Below are 14,991 nucleotides of genomic sequence, written 5' to 3'. Positions count from 1 at the left end.
TGAGCAGGTCATGTACTGGGAACGGGAAGTGCCTAAGCCTCGTCTGTACTTCCATCAGCTTTTTTCACTTTTTCACCTCACTTTTTGATCTTTGCACAATTCTTGCTTCGAAAGTATTTCTTAATGATGTTGAGCAATCATCTGCACAATCATTCTTAAACCTGATTGCACACATTCATTTGTTGTCATTGTACACCTAGAACAATATAGCTATTCAGAGATCAAAGTTCTACCTATAATCAGCCCAACACCTGGCAGCAGTGCACTGCATGAAATCCTGCAGATACATGTTAGAGGCTTAACTTAATGGTCACATCAAACATCAGAACAGGTTTTAAAAAATGGTGGCAAATGGGCTGGTTTGAGTATTTCTGACACTGCTGATGTCATGGGATTTTTCACAAACAGCGGTCTCTAGAGTTTACTCAGAATGGTTTGACAATAACAGAAAACACCTAGTGAGCAGCAGTTCTGAGGAAGGAAATGCCTTGTTGATGAGAGGGGTCAGAGGAGAATAGCAGGACTGGTTGGAGCTGACAGAAAGGTTTGGGTAAGTCATTTAACCACTCTTTACAACTGTGGCGAGCAGAAAAGCATCTCAGAATGCACAACGTGTCGAAGAGGCAGATGGGCTACAACAACAGAAGACCAAGTCAGATTTCACTCCTGACAGGCAAGAACACAAATCTGAGGCTGTAGTGGCCACAGGCTCACCAAAACTAGAAAAAGCTGAAGACTAGAAAAATGTAGCCTGGTCTGATGGTTGTGTAATAGTCTGAGGAATGTTTTCTTGGCCCCTTAATACCAATCAATCATCATTTGAATGCTGCAGCCTATCTGAGTATTGTTGCTGACCATGTGCATCGCCTCACGGCCACAGTTTACCATCCTCTAATCGTTACTTCCAGCATGATAATACACCATGTCACAAAAGAAAAGTTGTCTCAAACTGGAACTGAACTGAACTGAACATGAATTCAGTGTACTTCAGTGACATCCCCAGTCACCAGATCTGAGACCAGTACACCTTTGGGATGTGGTAGAACAGGAGATTGGCATCATGAATGTGAAACCGACAAATCTGTGATGCGGTCATGTCAACATGGACAAGAATCTCAAAGGAATGTTTCCAACATCTGGTGGAATCAATGCCACAAAGAACCGAAGCTGTTTTGAGAGCAAAGACAGACCCAAACCAGTATTAGTATGGTGTTTCTAATAAAGAGTTTGGTGAGTGAGTTTAACCTCCATTTCCTCTTGCTTCTGTTTTCTCAGTATCACTCCTCCCTCTCTTGAGGCCTTGGATGTCCTATTGGTGATGGTAGATCAGGTATTGGTGATTATAGTATATAGCAATAATGTCCATTTTCTAGGCTTTTTTGATAGTGCTGACAAAAAGGGCAGTGAAGCAGATGATGAGAACATATCTGCATTTGTTGAGTTTCAAACCATAGTGGAGATGCTTTTCATACACAGACCATTTAGATCTGTGTATGGGAAATGGGAAAACTCTCCTTCCTCCCTAAAGCTGGTGTTGTTTTGCACAGGACAGTCATCTTTAAGACTGAGTCAAAAAAGGAACAAAGACTTAAAAGGCACAACAAAGTTTGGAAATTCTATGCATCTCTTTTGATGGGAGTCCTGTCAGGATGTCCCAGAGGAAGGCGCTTGTCGGGGCGAGGCAGATTGTTGCCATTCTTCTTCAGGTTGCTCCATGCCTCCCTGCACCGGACCGATCAGGGGCGGGCCCACTCCTTTCTCAAAGTCTCCTCGAGTACGTGCCAGAACGCTCAGTTACTTTCTGAAATCACACCTGAGCCAGAGCTGGCAGGGGCTCGCCTGCTGTCGTATGGGTAACGCGCTTCTCATTCCTGCTCCTGGCTGGATTCGTGGCACTCCAGGTGAGGTGGTGGGAATAAGAAAAGGAGCGTCCATCTTCCATCCTTGTTTCACATCAACTCACTTCACCACATGCATTTTAAGTTTTGGATCAGAGAAGGGAAAAACACAAGGCTGTTTACTGAATTCTCTCACATACTTAACTAAATCCTCCTCTTCAAAGTAAAGGGGAATTATCACTGACAGCTCACACCAGCACATAAATCTTGAGTCTGTTAGGAGCACAGCAGAAAGTGAGAGCTAATGTCAGTGCTGCTACCAAAGGGCTTCAGAGTTTGGAAGACTTTCCAAGGGGATGATGATAATATTGGAGTTATTACATTTTCATGACCTCTCAACACTCCCACAACTCCCTGTAGGTTAAAAAAGAAACTGATGCACAATCTGTGCACACAATAATAAGTCTAAACTCAATTAACTCGAGAAGTTACCAAAGATTTTAGGAATACCTACAGAAAAAAAGACATGCTTGGTTGTATTAAGCAGTATATCACACTTGATACCTAAAATATGAGCTAGACCACCAAGAGACTGGGTGTAGCAAAGCTGACACAGACGTTTTAGGTAAAATCGTGCTTTCAAGTGTTGTGCTTTGTTTTGCTAGGGATTGTGTGTGAACGTGTGAACTTGTTAATGTTGTTGCACTCATGATGTGCCCTAATATTCCAGCAAAAAGCCTTTTTTGCAGTCTTATTGCAAATGTCAATGAGCGTAATCTGGGGTTTTAATTTTTCCAATATCAGTGTTCTTGTCTGGCGGTAGGCTTAATCTGAAACCTGTTCCTAGTAGTGCCTAGAAACTCTGCTCCAGCAATGAGAACCCTCACCTCGTGTGCATTATTGTCCCAAAGTGCTATAAAGGCTGACTTTATAGCATGATGATATATAGAAAGGATCCAGTTTCCACTGTGCAATAATGTAATGGTGCTTTACAAAGCCAGTCTGGGATATCAGAATTACAGCTGGACAAAGTAGAATAGTTAGGATTTCTTTCAGGGCCCTGGCTGCACAGAGGACCCCCTGTAGGGTGCTGATCCCTGTTCTTTGGAAGAAAAGCGCTTATTATTAATAATTCAGCACAGGAGCCACTTTATCATCAGATGCAGTGCTTTGTCCTCTCTGTGAGTGAGAGCCACTGCTTAAACCCTCAATCTTTGTTCTATATCTTAAACCAGAATTGGAGACACTGGGGAGAATGCTATTAGGAGGTGAAGGAGTAGAGGCAAAGTTTCAGCAGGTGTCAGTCAGTTCATTGATGCTTTGTACATCATTCGAAGTTTCATTCAGAAATGGACTTTATGAACTTTTTCCTATCCATCCAGTGAATTTTAGTGATAGATGGAGACAGAAACCCTAAATTACTTAAAGTAAAATATGCAAATAATCTCCATATATTCTGAATTAGATAGCTACATATCATAATGCTTTGAAGATTCTTGGCCTACTGTTTCTTTTTGTGCTCATGTGTGAACTTTTTCTATCTTACATTGTTGTTACACAGGAATACAATTGATTTTTTACCTTTTTTAAAATGTATTTTATTATGCTACATAGTTCAGTAGTTAAAAGTACAGTCAACATGCTGCCCTTTAAATTATACCTGTCAACTCACGTATTTATGCATGTGGGGCCTGATTTCTTCTCTCTTCAACGCTGTTTTGACTTGTGATCACCAGAGTGGAATTGGCTGCGTATCATTAATTATTCTCATAATAAATTCTGCTAAGTGAAATTGGGATCAAAAGACACCCAAATTTGGACTGTCAAATGGTACATTGGTCTGCCAGACAGAGTAGGATTAAGAAAATTTAGCTCCGGTCTGTTCAGACTGTAGACGATGCCTTTTTCTTTAACAGAAAAAACAGAGAAATATTAATATTTTCTGTTACAAGATGTAAAGAAAAGACAGGAGACAAGATATGACAGTCACCTGGAGCAGGATGTACAATCAAAGGACAGGGCGCAGACATGTACACAACATGATCTGATTCTACGTCCTTGTGTGTATCACTGCAAAGTACACAACAAACACTGGCCTATTCTTCCTGCCTCTGCATTACTTTGCATATATTTTCCCTTGAGTCACTCTATATACATGTATTTAGCTTGATACCACACGGCAGACATGAATAAAGTTCACTTAGCTGTTGCTATAATTAAATCCCATAATTGAAACCTGAGGGATTATATGTTTTTGTTCTCGGCTCTAATCACCATTCGCAGCTATACATCAGCCGTGTGACTATGATTGTCATGCTCCTCTCATTAGGCTAAGTGTAAAGCTGTGCTGAAGTCAGAGTGGCAGACCTGTGGGTAAATGCCTGTGCCTTGTTCTGTCCTCTCTGCAGCAGCTAGGGTGGGGGGGGGTTGAGCTGTGCACACATCGTACAGTATCTCATACAGTAATTACCAGCCACACAGCCAGAGGTTTGTCCTCCTTTAACATCTTTATCTCAGAAATATCTGTGCCAGCTTGTCTTCTCTCAGCTGGATGAATCTGTCCACCCTTTCAGCTCAGTGTCTTTTTTTCTGTTCTTCATCTACTGTTTTTTTTTTTTTTTTCACTCTCATGAAGCACTGCAGTATCACAAATAATAAGGCTGTGTGGCAACGGCCACAGCAGCGCCGATAAAGTCCATCTGAAATATTGGGTGTGGATGAGTGCGCAGCAGTTTTTATCTGGGTTATTATGTTCATGCATCAGTCAGGAGGCTGAGGCCATCCCCCCACCCACCCCCCACACACACACACACACACACACACACACACCAAAGAGTCTTTTCAGCCTCCAGTCATCAAAGCTGTCATCAAAGCTCTGCCGCTGTCTGTGGCAGGTGTGCATTCTTACCACACACACACATACTCACGCCTACATGCAGCTGTTTATTGTTCCTGTCAGGTCAGGTAGAGGGCAGGTAAATAAAAGTAAGCCAGAGTTGTGTGTTTCTCATGCATGCTCTGCATAATGACTCTTATCCATCAAGCATTAAGAAATTTAATGTGCTGGAAAACTGCAGCCATTTACACTCACATGCTTCTTCTTCCTCTCATTGATGGCAACCTTCTTCATTGCCTGCAACTCTGCGCTCATTATTTCTTTGCATATCATTTGTCTATGCATGGGGGTTGTGCGTTTTATGTTCATGCATGTTGATCAGTACTCACATTGGATTAATTAGACACAGTGAATGTTGTAATCTTTGCTAAAGTGAATGTTTTCTGTGAGCAGCAGCATCCTGGGGAGGTGGGTTTAAAGCAGGTGCAGCAAGTCCACTCCTGATAGTCACTAACAGCTTTACTAGAGCTGCCAACCACTACTTATAATCTCTCTCACATACACACACACACACACACACACACACACACACACATACCTTCAGCTGATCAAGCAGGCCAGCGGGCAGAGCTTGTTAAGTGTTGCAGATCTGGGTTAGGACCAGAGAGGAGCAGGATGGATGAAGATGAGTTAGGCTTGAGCTGAAAGAAATTTATGTATTCTTAAACTTCACTGGAAATACTTTTTTCTGTCTCATAGTAGCTGGTGATAATTAGCATGAATGACAGGGGTGGTGCATTGCAACACTGGAATATAGCTCCTTGCATACTAAAAAGCTTGTTCAGTCATGCTTTTTGTCTGTCTGTGAAATCTAAAATTAGATCTATCCTGAATATCAGTTCTACAGAGGGGATTATACACACTTGTGTTTCTTCTCACCTTAGCTACTGCAGTGTGTTGTTTTCGTACCTTTATCAAAAAGAGAGAAAGAGCTAAGAGCAAGCAGCATATCTCTTGGGTGATTTCGTTTGCATTGCCTGGTCTGGAGTTATCTGAACAGTGTGTGTGCAACTTGCAGTCCTCGAGCACAAACTAACTGTGTACTGTATCCCAAACACAGGGTGTTACTTTTCCAAAAGGTCAGTTTCCACCTAACTGGAAGTAATACATAAGTCGCTCAAATTACTTTGAACACAGCCCGCAACAGTAGGTTCTGAGGATGAGTGGCAAAAAGTAGGCAGTCAAACTGGGTTGTGCAGTTGCTGCTTTTATAGTGAATGGAACCTAGGATTGCAGCTCGACACCACCCACTGAGCTACAGAGATTCTAAAGGCACCCAGAGGCACTGTAGGGGAAAGTTGATAAAGAGTTAACTTTATGCAAATGTCCTCAGACACAGTGCGAGTGACAGCAGTAACAGCCCTACACAAGACTCAAGATGTAAGGGTGACTGCCTGCCTAGTACATGATTCTGCCTCTGATCCACAGTCTCCTTTATTTTCTGGCAACACGCTGTAATAACGTGCATGTGAAAAATGACTTGATGGGATGACATGCTGAAAGACAGGGTAGAGCAGTTCAGTGGTTGGCAGAGCCTGAACTTCTTCTCCTCCAAATTACTTATTTCATTTAGCACACTTACAACTTTACAAAAGTTAACAGACGACGGAGAAAAAAATATTTTTCAAACAGGGCAACAAGCTGATTTTATCCTCCAGTTTCGTCAGTAGTGGTTGTCGTGACCCATCAGTCAGGATCAGAAAAAATTTACTTTGATTTAATGGTAGTAAAAATGTGAAAACTATGACTATGACTTTAACAATGGCAGTAACAATTGGTGAGTGTGTGGTAGAGCACAGAGAGAGTTATGCCTCTTTAACACACAGCTACACACACATGTCAGATATAAAAAGGGTAGGATGAAACCATAATGCGAGTTTGGGTAGGGGGTACTTTAGGACGGCATAGAGGGAAGTGTCAGTGATTTAAAACAATGAGATTTTTTTCAAGTTAATTGGAAGCCGACGCAGCATGTCCCTGCCTTGTTCTTCCTCCCTCCCACATGGTCTCCTGTGCCACCAGGCCTCTTTGTGGAGACCAAATCTGAGCTGTGTGTGAAGGTCTCTGTGCTTTGCTGCAGTTGAAAGACCCTGAGTGAAGGCTTTTCCCTGGAGCCCCTGAGGGAAGTCAGCATGAGTTCTCATATGGAGTATCTGAGAAAAGATTACTTTTGATTTAGATTTGTCCAAATTTCTCTCAACTTTCCCTTTCCTTTATTGTACCCGTACCAGGGCCAGGCACTTCACAATACATAATGGGACTTCTATAATGGCCTATTAGTGTATTTATAACTGCAAATGTGGTCATTTTGTAAATCACTGTGATACCAAATCTTTTATTGTCCCACTTGGAAAAGATAATGACATCTGGACTTTCAGTTATATCCAAAGAGATTATGCTGCACCATACTCCCAACAGTCAGTACATCGTAATGCAGAGAGCACTGCTGTGACTGGAGATGATTAAATATGATTGGTTGTCACTGTGGCCAGACCCTAACACATATGATAAGAGTTTCTTCCCATATCATTTTCACACACACCTTGGATGCTTTGTACATGTGGCACCTTGACTGTTCATTGTGAGTATTATTACTGTACACCTGAAGATGTTGAAGTCCCAGGGCCTTGTTCTTCAAAGGTAGTTTAACTGAAACAGACTACCATGCTGTTCTCACACTTAACTAACTGAACTGGATAAAAGCCTTTAATCTATGTTGTAGCTGCAAATCTGTTTGTTTAAATATAATATAATATAAGTTTAAAATATGCTAAATAGGCTCAATAGGGAAGTACATTATTTTCCTAGCATAATTTACAATGAATCACTGGTCATTCTCCTTCAAGCAACCAGCTGCTAGAGAATAGATGATTTTTCAGAAAATACAGATGAGAGTACTCCATTTTAAAAGTTGATTTACACTATATTTTCACTGCCACAGGTTAGTTGAATGAACATCTCACAGAACCCAGGGTTTGTTGTTGTTTCTTGGTGACTTAAAAGGTGGTGGTGGGATGTTAGGACTCCTGATTGAGAAAGGTTTCTCTGTCATAAAATCAAAGACCATGCAGGGTTTCTTCCTCACTCACTAACTGGAGTGGTCCTCATCCACAGTGTGCTCAGTGCTGCCACTGCTGGCTTCAGAGTAAGCGTGACCGTTTACAGGGTGGTGCACTGGTGGGTACCAGGCTGATGAGATGGATGGGATGTCTGTTTTTCCACAACCTAACATCAGTGATCAGTAGCACTAAATTAACTAATTGCCAGGAAACTTCTCACTCGCTCAAACTCAAAGATGGCACTTTTACTGAAAACAAACTGTGTCTGTGGTTGGAAGTAGGTGGATTCAGAGTGGGGTGGCACAGCATGTAACTGAGGAGGTGATGCTCCCTCCTGCACCCTAATTCAGTTCCCCTCTTCATCTTTTCTTTTGACTCCATGTAACATAACACAGGTTTGTCCCTTTCTAGTTGTTGGTCCTATTAAAGCACTGAAATCAAAGGAATTCATTCCCATCTTTTCATCCTGCTGTCATTCACAGACAAAGGTAGACAGGCCTTCTGACAGCTTCCTCATTACTAGCAGAGCCGTTACTATGGTAACAGTTTCATTATATTCTGGCCAAAATTTTTTTTTTCTCCATAGTCATTCTTTAACAAAAATCCCTGTTATTCACCAAATAGTTTCTGTGCTTGGATACACTGTAAATCAGCACCAAGGTCACTTTGCACATAACTTGTTGTCTAGGTTTTTTTTCTGTAAATGTTCTTGGCAAAGAAGAAATGAATAGATGGAATGCAACTGAAGTCACAAAGTTTCAAAACCAGCAGATTGCATTGCATGTTTTATGCCTGAATACCAACATTGTCAAGGCCTGGAGGATTCCTGTTGTCTGATGTTTTGATGTGCAAAATAACACTGAGACTAGTTTGTGGTGTCAGGTCTGTGCTTTTTATCTGCTTGGTAATTATTTTTTCAGGTGAAAAGTGTCAAGTTCAAGAAAAGAAATGCCCCTGTAGAGCTGTTTTTTCTATATATATATATATATATATATATATATATATATATATATAGAGAGAGAGAGAGAGAGAGAGAGAGATATAGATAGATATACACATATCTGCTCTTCATCGTCCTCCAGCGTCCATTTTCCCCATCTGTCTGATCCCTCTGCATCCTCTGTTGTGTCTCATTTCCATGTCTGGGCTGAGAGATGTTCACCCCCACTTAGCACTGTAATCAGTCTCCTCAGGCTGAACAGGCAGTCAAGTGCTGCAGTTCATGTGTTTTCTCTCTCCACTTCTCATCTATCCTTTCTTTCCCCTCATCTCCATTTATTCCTTTCTCATAGTGAGCCTTTTCAGTATTGATAATGACGTCAAGCCCTGCAGTCACATTAATTGGATTTTCAAATGGAGTCTTTTTCTTTGTGCACATCAAAGGTTTTATTTATATTCATCAATAACCAAATTAAGACATATATTTCTATGAGGGTGTGTATGGTGGGGTATCCTGATAAGCCTTTGTAAGTCATCCTGAGTCTGAATTTTGAGCAGAGCACATCTACTCTGTGCCTTTATATAAAGGTGATGTAATAAGAAGTAAAAATGATGAAATGAAACAAATATTCTTAACATAGGTATCCAGAGAGAGAGATGACTGTTAAATCAAATCAAATTTTATTCATGCAGGGTCTGTCTTGCATGACTGCACTGCAATTGGCTTCACTGACAAATGAAAAAGATCAACATAAGAGATACAGGTTTGCACTGGAATGGTTAGTGGTGGTTAGTCGTGGTTTTGATGGAGGATCAGGATGCAGATATACTTAACACACATGTGGATTGGGTGTATTTAGCCATATCAGGGTAAAAAGTGAGTATGAGGATGGTTTTTGTTTTGTAACAAACCAGGTCATCAATGCAATCTATTGTAACACTAGAGCAAACTACCACCATTTGACAACTATCTTTTAAACATACCATTTTGTAACCTATGTGAGGGTGGGTGGTGTATCACATTCAGAACGTCCATCAGCACCTTTAAGTGAGTTGCTCAGAAGCATACACCAAACAAAACTACATTGGTTTTCACGGATACAACAACCCCATCAGCTCCTTTGCAAACAGTAACACTGGGAAAAATTTTTTACATCTATAAGAGCTAAATTATTTATGGTGCTGCAGGAGTATTTAATTGGCCCCCTGCAGTCACTACTGGGTACATGTGACAAGAGCTTGTTGGCAGCAAATAAGAAAACAACTGTTTGATTGACTTGCTTTATGATGAAAAACACAGTTTCAGTAAAACTAAGTCTTCTACACTCCACTGAAATAAATACAGACACCTAAAAATCTGTCATTTTTTCAGCATTATGTTTGCCAAGAGGTGGTGAAGTGCGACTCTGAGCCTACAACATCCATTTTAACTTAATTTTGTCCCAAGTTTTTTCCAGCTAATTAGCATTCCTCCCAAATGAGACTCATTGTTCTGCTTTACAGGCCAGTGCCAGCAAAGGCTGGGAGTTATGAAAAGCTCCATGCTAACTCACTGCAATAAATGGCTTACTCCCCACTTCCCTTACTTTTAAGACACTTTTCTCCCACTGCTTCTCTCCTGTGTGCTGGTATTTTCCTTTTTAAAATGGGCTGTTATTGACATTTACTGAGAAAATAAGCAAAAATGTCAAGCCTTGTACCACCAGCTACATTCCTGTCTGTATTTGCAGAGTAGTTTAAAGTTTCAATGGTGGTGGGGGGGGGGGGGGGGGGGAGCTTAAAAGTTTCCGAATTTTTACACATTTGCAACCTGAAACATTCCTGGTGCTGGTCATGGCAGGCAGATGGTGAAACTTTGGAAAGTCATTCTGAAACATGTTGTGGTAGGCAGATGTGGAGAAACAGGTCACTCTCTGCTCTCACACACACACACATTTACAATTTCTATAACTCTAAATGAGTCCTGGGCAGAGCCGGGTGACTAGTGTGATTGCAGAGAGGAGCTGGTCTTTTGTCTACATCCCGTGAATGAACATAATGCTCATATTGATTGTGAGTGTGCCTCTCCCAGATGCCCCTCCACTGCGAGAAGGGACCACAGGGTTTTAACTGAGTCAAGCATTGAGGTTAAACGCATGCTTTAATCAGAGCTATCCTGATTAACTGAGGCAGCCCTGCCCCCTCAGGGGTTGATAACTTCACTGGCTGACACCGCAGTGATTGGTGGGAGTAGCACATAACATCAGGTCAAACCCAACAACTAAAAGTGTGTTCGAAGTGCCAGGAACAGCTACAATCTAACCAGCGAGGAGAATTTTTGAGAACAGAAATGCATTCAGAAACACTTTCTTGTGTCGGCCTCTGAGGTTGGAGCACTGACAACAGGCCTGCATGACGGATCATGAGGCTCCCCTCTGCCTTTTCTCATCGTTGTGCAGAATCTTCTTGACTTTAGTGTGTCAGCACTTTGCTCTGAAGATGAACCGGCACCCATCTCATGATGTATGAGAACCCAAAGAAAGACTCCCCTCTCTGGAGAGCCTCTGTTCTGAGGAGGCTATTTTAGAGCTTTCTCTCAGCCAACGCTCACATCGCTGTTTCGTGAGGCTCCTCGTTTGTACTTTTTCTGTCTGAGTCTACATGACTTTCCAAACAAGATTAAGTTTTCATTGTGACTGTGGTACTTTTAGTGTCGTGAGCAGATATTGGCCTGTTTGAGTGAAAGCTTCAGCCCTACCTCGACCAGCGAAGAGCTACACCACATGTGGAGGAGAATCCATACATCGTGACTGTATTTATCCAAAAAAAGCAAGCTGAAAGGTCGCCTATCGATGTCCTTTCCTACTAATTCAAGCAACCCCAGCAAAAGCTACAAGTAGCAGAGCAAGCTGACAAGTCCCCTCTCCCAAAATGAAAAATGATTGAAGGCCATCTATGGCACAGCTTTCCAACTGACCGGGTACGTGACAAATTTGTTGACAAGTAACTAACTGACTTAATTGCATGAGATCTGATTACAGTGCAGGCAGAAATGAGATAATCTGAACACCGAAGATAAGATACTCTATCCAGATACAGATCACATGTTGATACCAGGTGTGAATGGGGTGTGACTGCTTGGTAACAGCTTGAGGCTACAGTGTAAAAACAAAGTACATAAAAAAGGGGTGGAAATGCAGAATATTCCAAAAAATACTCAAAATATTACAAAAAGTTTTTATGCTTGATTGAGATGGGGAAGCGGATGTACATTCTTCTTAGTAATCCATAAAACAAACATAGCCACATTGTCTTCATGTTTGAGGTTTGACTGGTGGTCTTTTATAACATCATCTGTCTTCTGCTGTGGTTTAAAGGCAACTGGAGAATCAGTGCCACCAACTGTGTATCTCCATGTGTTCAGATCTCAGCCTTGAAGGTCCTCTACTTCTGCTGCCCTAATGAGAGAAAAAAAAACAAGCTGTTTCAGAAGAACTGATTGAGTTACAGGGCAATTAATGTTTATGCTCTCAGGATGGCTGCATAATAGATTATGAGAGTCACACAGATTTGATCCTCTCACTCTCTCTGTGCATCTCTGTATCTCTCCAGGATCTGCAACGTAAGAACACCCCTGGAGTGTATTGCTCAAGGACACTTCAGCAGGGTGGATCTAAACCAGAGCCTAACAACGAAAAAAATGAAGCCATATAAAAGAATTAGGCTCATGTTCAAACTGGCATGTGAACAAAGGAGGCCTTGGATCCAGGTTGCCGTGGAGAGTGAGCACACAGCACGGCATCTCTGAGCAGCAGTTGCCACCCCCCCACCCCCCCGTGGAGTTTCAGATGGAGCTGTCCACATACAGCACGCTACGGGTACATGTGCAGTGTCGAGGAGTGGAGATTCGAAGGGCCCGGGCTGTGCCGTGATGCGCACATCCGTGAGAGCTCATGCTCCGTTAATGTCCTGCAGTACGGAACAATGAGCATGACTTTCTCTCTGTGTCCCCTCTCCTTCACTGTCCTACTGTAAAAACTGCTGCTGTACCAGGACCCGCAGCATTGTCTGATTCTCCCCCCAGTAACCCTGAGAGAGAGAGTCAATGCAGGGGAGCCTGTCACAGCCAAGCCTCTCAGATCATTTATTATTGATTCTGCAGACATGAGGTGGGTGGAGCAAAGAGGACAGAAAGAGACAGAGGATGTGAGAAAAAGACCTAAACGTGATGTAGACAGAAACAATTAAAGAAACAACAAAGAAAAAGAAAGCAGCATGTGACAAGGAAGTAGGAACATCATAGATAAATTAGTGAAACAGAATAGTTGTGACACTTGAACAGACAGTTGGTGAAAGAAAGATAGAGTTGCGGTTGGGTGTGTAAGGTTGTGTAGGGCAGGTAGCCTCAAAGCTTTGCCTTGTAGCAACACGCTCCCTGCCCCCCTGCGGGCTGTTGCGCCAGAGGCAGAAACATCTTCACGTCGGCCCTCATCAGCAGTGTTTTCCCCAGTCTTGGGTCACCTCACGGTCCAATGTGAGGTGCAGAAGCTCTCCAGGGAGGCAACTGGCTGCACTCTGTCAAAACATAGCATGCCAGGGAGCAGAAGATGGAGAGCGGGCTTTGTAAAGTCAACATTTGGGTGTGGGTGCTGATCCACAGGCTGCAAACACTCTACAGATGAATTTCTTTTTATACACGATGCTGTCATTGTCCCACATTAAATTGTCCTCCTCCATTTGTATTAAACCATTTGTTCCAATATGTGTCCCCTAAAAGCATGATAGAATGAATGTACATGCTAGATTTTCTACAAAGCTCCGAGCTGAATGCTTGTAATTAGGCCCTGAAGATTTTTGCCTCCAAGCAGAAACACATTTCCCATCTCATGTCTTTCAATGGAGTGTTTTATTATCCAGCAACATTTCCCATAGGCCTCAATAAAGTAGGAGTCTAAATTAGTTTTTTACTCATCCCTTCATTTCTCCTCCTCTTCAGACTACCGTGTTAGTGTCCTTGTGTAATTCAGAGCAACATCACCTCAGTTGATTATGTTCAGTATTAAATTCCTTTTTAAAAAAAAAAAAAGAAAAACTTTCTCACACACAAAACCCTGTGTGATTCATGAACTTTTTTTCTTATGTAGACATCATCTCTGGCAGGGGCAGTGTTCGAAGTGGGCTGAAAACACTTGTCACATGTCATGCATATGCGGCACATGTATGAAACACGTCATAAATGCAGTTAATTGATTGTAGTTGTGCCTGTGTGCTGTTGATGTTTGAAGGATCCATGCTGACAATCCTTCTCAAAAAGAAAACTTCACACATGAGAAGCATCATTGCAGTGGCTGAATATTAAATCGCTGGGATCCATATTACAGTGTGAAGCAGAGCCAGCAGACCCAGAATCTGTTTGGCAGTCTTGAGAGAAGTGCTGGCAGTACAGAGCCCAGGGCGCAGACATCAATCACACCGCCGCCCTGGACCCACCAAAAACCGACAGTGTCAATGGTACTACCATGGCCGCCATCAATCACTCCCTTCTGTGCAATACACCTCTTGTTCTGAAAATACAATAAATGCATGTAAAAGCTATGGTACGCTGTGCTCATACAAGAAAATGAGGCAGGTCAGAATGTCAAGTCATCAAGTCATTTGCACCGTCCAGTCCTTACACAGCCCAGCCAGCGTTCAGACTTTGTTCAGCCAGTGAGAAGGTAGTGAGTGAGCATCTCTGTATGTGTGACAACCCATCTGTTGAAGCTTTTGAAAAACCATCACAGCCATATCTGAGTCTGTTGGAAGACCACTGACACACAGGTGGATGAACACCTCCCTATAGGGTCCTACTGGTGTCTGTGTGGTCCACATCCCAGTATGGATCACTTATATACTATATATATATACTTATATATATATATATATACTTCTGATTAACATCAAGTGAAAAACAGAAATTGCAGAAGAAGTTTAGAGAAGTATTGTTATGTATATGATCTGTTTTGAGAGGACTCAAGACTACCTAACATTCTGACTGGAAACATGATAATGATAGGCTAGCTTACTTGGAACAAATGTTCACCCAGACAATGGTTAAGGCAGCAGATCTGAAGGATGATCTGAACCACCCAGAACACCACAAAAGTCGCATTTAAATTCCTGTCTAGCTTCACTTGGACAAACTGACTTTTAATTTGAAAGGTCCAGCAAGAGCTCTTCAGGGTAAAATGCTCCAAGTTTAAGAACAGCACTTTGGGTGGCACATTTCAAATGGCTAGAA

At 42.1% G+C, this 14,991-nt stretch overlaps 1 long non-coding RNA gene across 1 annotated transcript; it reads left to right on the top strand.

Moving 5' to 3' along the window:
* Window positions 1–451: 451 nt before the first annotated feature.
* On the top strand, window positions 452–14,306 carry LOC127142983 (uncharacterized). The gene is made up of 2 exons (XR_007814146.1): window positions 452–550; window positions 12,324–14,306. It is a non-coding gene; the product is annotated as an uncharacterized LOC127142983 (long non-coding RNA).
* The last annotated feature ends 685 nt before the right edge of the window (window positions 14,307–14,991 follow it).

This window comes from Lates calcarifer, linkage group LG11 (genome assembly GCF_001640805.2).
Source record: "Lates calcarifer isolate ASB-BC8 linkage group LG11, TLL_Latcal_v3, whole genome shotgun sequence".
Lineage (NCBI taxonomy): Eukaryota > Metazoa > Chordata > Actinopteri > Centropomidae > Lates > Lates calcarifer.
The sequence above is the reverse complement of the archived record's forward strand: the minus strand, read 5'-3'. Positions and strand labels throughout refer to the sequence as shown.